This window comes from Sarcophilus harrisii, chromosome 2, assembly GCF_902635505.1.
Source record: "Sarcophilus harrisii chromosome 2, mSarHar1.11, whole genome shotgun sequence".
NCBI lineage: Eukaryota > Metazoa > Chordata > Mammalia > Dasyuromorphia > Dasyuridae > Sarcophilus > Sarcophilus harrisii.
In genome coordinates, this window is record NC_045427.1 from 160648624 (window position 1) to 160654623 (window position 6000).

The 6000-nt window shown below is 34.4% G+C and overlaps 1 long non-coding RNA gene across 2 annotated transcripts in view; it reads left to right on the top strand.

Moving 5' to 3' along the window:
* The window catches only part of LOC116421102, a 28486-nt gene extending 23349 nt beyond the window's left edge, over positions 1–5137 (top strand). For both annotated transcript variants that reach the window (XR_004231419.1, XR_004231420.1), the window contains exon 3: positions 3895–5137. This is a non-coding gene — a long non-coding RNA (uncharacterized LOC116421102). The remainder of the gene's footprint in view (positions 1–3894) is intronic.
* Positions 5138–6000: the final 863 nt, after the last annotated feature.

The following is a 6000-nucleotide window of genomic DNA, read 5'->3' on the forward strand; positions in this document are numbered from 1 at the left end:
TGTGGGTAGGTATCAGCTCACACAAAATTTAGGAATGCCAATTTTACAATTAGTTAATGAGGAAACAAAACATAAAAGGACCAGAAAATGTACCTTCTCTTCTCCTTTCTCCTTGTCTATATGCTATTTATCCTTCAAAAACCATTTTGTTTCCTTTTGTCCATTCATTTGACAAACACTGATTAAACCCTTTTTCTCCTTGATGAAAAATTTCCATCACAACTCATGATGGCTGCTCTGAGTTCAGTGCTCCTGTAGAATTTGCCCCTACCAATGGTTTCCAGAGGAGAAGCCAAGGAATTCCACATTAACAGCAATTGCAGATAGGATTTGTCTTCAATACAATCATCCCTACACAAGTCTTTCTAAGCTTTCTGATTAATATATCTATTTTTCAAGCTTCCATTTTCCTCCCTGCTGAACTGAGGTTTTTCTTTGACAGGAATCAGTGAATTTGATCTTTATTACATTGTTGCCTATATTCAGAAATTCAGTATTTCCTGAATTATCATATTCAGGCTTTTGTTTGTTGTTGTTGTTGTTTTAATTTGTCATGTTCCCCTGGGAAATCTGAGATCTTTAAGTTATCTCTCTGTACCTTATTTTCAAGATCAGTCACTTTACTTATGTAGGATTCATACATTTTTTTCAGTCTTGATACCTTTTCCTTTTCTTCCTACATGCTTCTTTCTCCCTTTTTCTTTATTTTTGACTGGAATCTTTCAATGTGTTTTGCATAGTCTCTACTATGTTGGAAGGAGTCTGCATCTTGAGTTCTTAGTTGTCTATTGTTTGTCTTTATTAACTCTTCTTTGATTGTTCTTATTTGTGAACAAATTTCCATTATATCTTCTAATCTGTGGAATCATCTGGGAGATTCCAACTGGCTTGTCTTGTTTTTTCCATTATCTCTAGGGAGTCTGTCAAATTTCATTTTCATTTGGGGATCTTTGGGTCATTTTCTTCCATAGTATTCAATATATTCAAAATGTCATGGAATTTTTTTGTTTTGATTTTTATCCCCCCCCCCCCCTTCCTTTCTGTAAAACTTTCAGTATTGGTTTATCTGCTTGGAAGCTAGGCTTTTTACCTAGTCTTTCTTTCTTAGATTTTCAGTTTATGGGGTTTTGTTTGTTTGTTTGTTTTCCTGGTGACTTGTCTGATTTTTTCCCTTCCAATTTTTGACCATTCACCCTTAATGCTGCATCATGGAATTTTTCTTTGATCCAAAGGAGTTCTTAGATACCAAGGACTGAGAGGTGTGATTTCCTACTTACAGTAAATTCTATAGATGCTGTAGCAATTCAGCTAGAGATTTCCTTCCAGTTCTCTTTTAGTCAGAGCAGCTCATTTCCCCCTAGATAGGTATATATGTATGATGTCTTCAATTAGCAGGCCACTTTTCCCTTCTGATATTTTGAAGTCCCTTATTTTTATGTAATTGGATAGAATCAACATCTTCTACCACCTATGGAGCGTGACAGGTTATAGGATGGACTATTGCTGTGGGGTAACCAAAAAGGGATTCCCACAGTTGAATATTTAAGTCAATGCTAATAGTGCTGGTAATATCCAGTACACAGATTAGGCTAGGAATATGTCAGTGAGTGGGAGCATTAAATATTTAAAATTTAAGGCTTTTACTTTGGGTAGTATTTCTTTCTCAGTACTACTGATTTGGAAACTATTTCCTTTTCAATTTTTAAGGTTTTATTTGTTTGCTTTAATTTGTTTTGTTTTTTTTTCTTCTTTTTGTTGGAGAGGTCTGGAGAAAATAATTATTGTACCACCTGGTAATGTAATCACAGTGATCTTACTACTATAGGACACTACCTTCTTTCAACCCAAAGGATTGATTGATGAGCTGTTATGGGCCAGAACTCTGAACTTGAAACAAGGTATTAAGTCAGTGGAATTGATAGAAACAATAGTTATCTAATTTAGCATGGTTCAGTATGAGTGATTTTATCCTACAAGGAGATGTTATTATGGGCCAGAACTTGAAATAAGGTACTAAATGGAATTGAGGAGACAATGGTTAAATCTACTTTAGCATTGATTTAATCCTACAACAGAGAACATTATATTTTAGAGAGAACATTACAATGAACAACTAGGGAAATTTCAAACATTAACCAACCACAGGCAGTAAAAATAGATTTTGGGTTGAAGGGTTTCCCAAAATCTTTTAAATTATATCACAACCAAATTTTTGATTGCTGAAATTCTCAGAAATCATTCCATAGAATTTTTTCTTCCCACATTAATTATATTGTAAAGCTTTCTGGTTGATAAGAAAATTCATACATAAGACAACTACATGAATGCAAAAATTGAGAGAAAAATCTAAAAAGCCTTGAATAAAATAATAATAGGCATTTTTACAGGGCTTTAAGATTTTCAAAGGCTGAAGTTAGAATCTATATGACCCAGTCAAGAGATATAAATTGAGACACAAAACATGTGAGCAAATAAAATATATGACTTTTTGATGCTAACTAGGTAGGTCTAACAAATAAATCAATCAATAGCATTTCATAAGCACTTTTATGTGTCAGGCATAGGTCTACATTCTAGTAGTTTTTTAAACTGACATTTACATAGTATTTTCAAATTTGTAAAGTGTTTTTCTATAAGTCATCTCATTTGAGATTTAGAATACCTTCTGTGAGTAAAGTCCTGGTATTGTTAGACCTGTTTTACAGATGAGTAAATGGAGTCATAGAGATATGATGGGACTTGCCCATGGTCACATGTAAATGTGAAAATGTAAAAAACAATATTTGAACTCTGCCTTCAAATCTTTTATTTTAATTATATCAGGGTCATCATACTGCTTCTCTAAATGAAACTGATATTCAAAATGCAAAAAGATATGTGTCAGGTATATTTCAAAAAGTCTAAAGGGTTAGAATTTAGAAACAGAACAATGTTCATTTACAACAGAAATAAATTGAATAGGATATTCTATGCTGGGCACAAAACATCATTGGCATTTATTACATTATTAGTAATAACAACTAATAATACTATACAGAAAGTACAGCTAGGAGGTTCTATATTTTTAGCACTGTGAACAATCAGCTGATAACATAGAAGGCCCTAAATGGCACACCATAACAATTTGTTTTCTATTCATTTCTGGGCAAATGGAATTGTTAAAACATGTAGGAAACATAGCGTTTGGTAAACCTAAGCTTTTATCTTCATATGTTCTATTGTTACTTATATTTTTATAGCCTGCTACTAGCAAAGAGTCACATTTCCCCAAAGATATATTCCTTATTATCTTTCACTGCTATCTGAGGTCATTTCATGTCTGTGCCAGGGTAGACCAAAATATAAGGGAGGATAGGAAGTTTTTGTTTGACATTGTCCTGCTTGACTGTGTCTGGAGCCAGAACCCATTTGGACCAATCTCATCAGGGTCCTATCTTTCTTATTCATCTGCCAAAAATGAGTAAATAAACATTGTCCTGAAAGCTGGCTGAGCTGTCAGTCTGATTAGGCTTGAAAATTTCCCTAAGCACTGTGGATCCCAGATCTTTACCTTGTAGTCTTATTGCTTTTGTGCCTAGGGTGATTCCAGGATAGACAGTGCATTTTGTATTGGTTGCGCAGCAATCTGGGGTCAGGTCTCTACGTCAACACTAATCATTCCTGTTTTTCATCAGCCAGTTTGACATTTGATTTGTGTCTAATTTCTCTCTCCACTAAAGGTCAAATATTGCAGTTAGAAAATAAAACTTTTCCCCATTTCCAAAATGAATTTAGCTTTTCTCTGTGTGGGAACTCAAAATACAAGTGCAAGGACCCCCAAATCAAAAGTTTTCTGTTTGTAAAATAACCCAAAAAATTATGGCATTTTAATAATTTAATTTCTCTCTTTTGCAGAGAGAAGAATTTCGAAGGATCTCAACAACTCTATGTGTAGAAAAACTGGTTGTAAGAAGAGACAGCTTTATATAAGCAGAAAATATACTCATAATCTTTTAAAAGGAGAAGTTATTACCTTAGCACAATAGAATTTGAAGCTGAAAGAGATATTACAGATCATCTAATCCCGAAGTATGCAGATTGAAAAATCAAGGCCCAGAAAGTAAAAGCTTCCCAAGGTTACATAGTAAAGAATATGATTGGAATTTGAATAGAAGTCCTCAGACACTACTTCTGTTTCTTCTCCCTCTATTTTATATTCTCAAAAGAGCGCCATGATCACTGCAGTCAGTGCCCCTTAGAAGCAAAGCTATGGCAAATCTGAACAGCATACTAGGAAGCAGAGACATAATTTTGTCAACAGAAGTCCATACAATCAGAGGTATTTTTTTCCCAGGACTAATGTGTGGCTTTGAGAGTTGGACTATAAGGAAAGCTGAACCCCCTTGAATCAGTGCTTTCAATATGTAGTACTGGAGACTTCTGAGAGCCCTGTGGACATCAAAGAAGTCAAATCAATCAATACTTAGAGAAATCATTCCAGGTTTTTCCCTGGAAGGACAAATAGTGAAGTTGAAGCTTAAATATTTTGGCCACATAATGAGAAGACCCTGACTTTGGGACAGATTGAAAGCAAAAGGAGAAAGAGACAGTAGAAGATGAAATAGTTAAATAGTATTATGGAAGCAATAGATGTGAGCTTGAACAGAGTTTAGGATATAATTGAGGATAGAAGGACTTGGAGTGTCATAGGATTCACAAGGGTCTCAAAAAGTCATATGAGACTGGACATTAACAACAACTGCCTGTCACTCTGAGACTAGTTTTACTAACACTGTGTATTTCTGTTCAGTGAAGCTAGGTCCTATATGACTAATGTCCTTGTGATAATCAATATTATAATCAATAAATATATGCCAAGTATTTATGGTGCCTACTAGGGATACAAAATAAAAAAGCCAACCCCAGCTCTCAAAGAACTTAACAATCTAAAGGAGGAAGACAATATACAGAAGGAAGCTAGAGTTGGGGGGCATAGTGTATTATGATGTTTTTGAAGTCAAAACCAACAGAACAGTTGATGAAAAATAAATACTTTAGTTGTGAAGTTTTGAGCCTTATTTGGGAAAAAGCATTGGAAAGAGTTTGTTGTTCCAACCTCCAGTCCTCCAACTAGAGAGAAGAGGCAAATGAAATTGGTGAGAAGATACTTAATATCTTAATTCAGTTAAGTGCTCAAATACATTTGAATTCACATTATTCAAAGTTATAATTATATAAAATATGGGCATTGATTCTAGCCCAATGTAAATGCAGTGTAAATTTAAATAATATACCTAGTGCATTTGTTATTTACATAAATGGGGGACCTACCTGTATGTATGGAATATACAAAAACAAACTCAATGCTTCAGATTATGTGTCATGGAATTCAGGTGCCTTATGCAAAAGGAATGACTGCTTCTTTAATTGGTCTATGATATCATTAGCATAGGTAATATCTCTACCAGTGCAGATCACAAGTCTCCCATACCATCTCATTCTGTTCAATACCTACCTATGACTTCCCATAAATTCTCCACAAAAAGGATCCACTGAATATACTCTAGTTCTTGCTTGAGAGATTATGGAGCAGATTGCATAGGTTACATAGTATAAAGGTTACATGACTCAAAAAGTCATAATGTAATTAAATGAGATAGTGTATATAAAGTGTTTTGTATCTCTTAAACTGTTATAATATCGGCTACAATTATTCTTTTAGGATAGCTAGGTAGTCTAGTGGAAAAAGTGCTAGGCTGCTTGCCATCTAGGGGAGGGGGTGGAGGGTGGGAGGGAAAAATCGGAACAGAAGTGAGTGCAAGGGATAATGTTGTAAAAAAAATTACCCTGGCATGGATTCTGTCAATAAAAAGTTACTATTAAAAAAAAAAAAAAAAAAGAAAAAGTGCTAGGCTTAGAGCAAGAAGACCTGAGTCAAATATAGTTTCAGGTACTTATTAGCTGTGTGGCCTTAAGCAATTCACTTAACCCTTTTTGCCTTGGTTTTCTTATCTGCAAAAT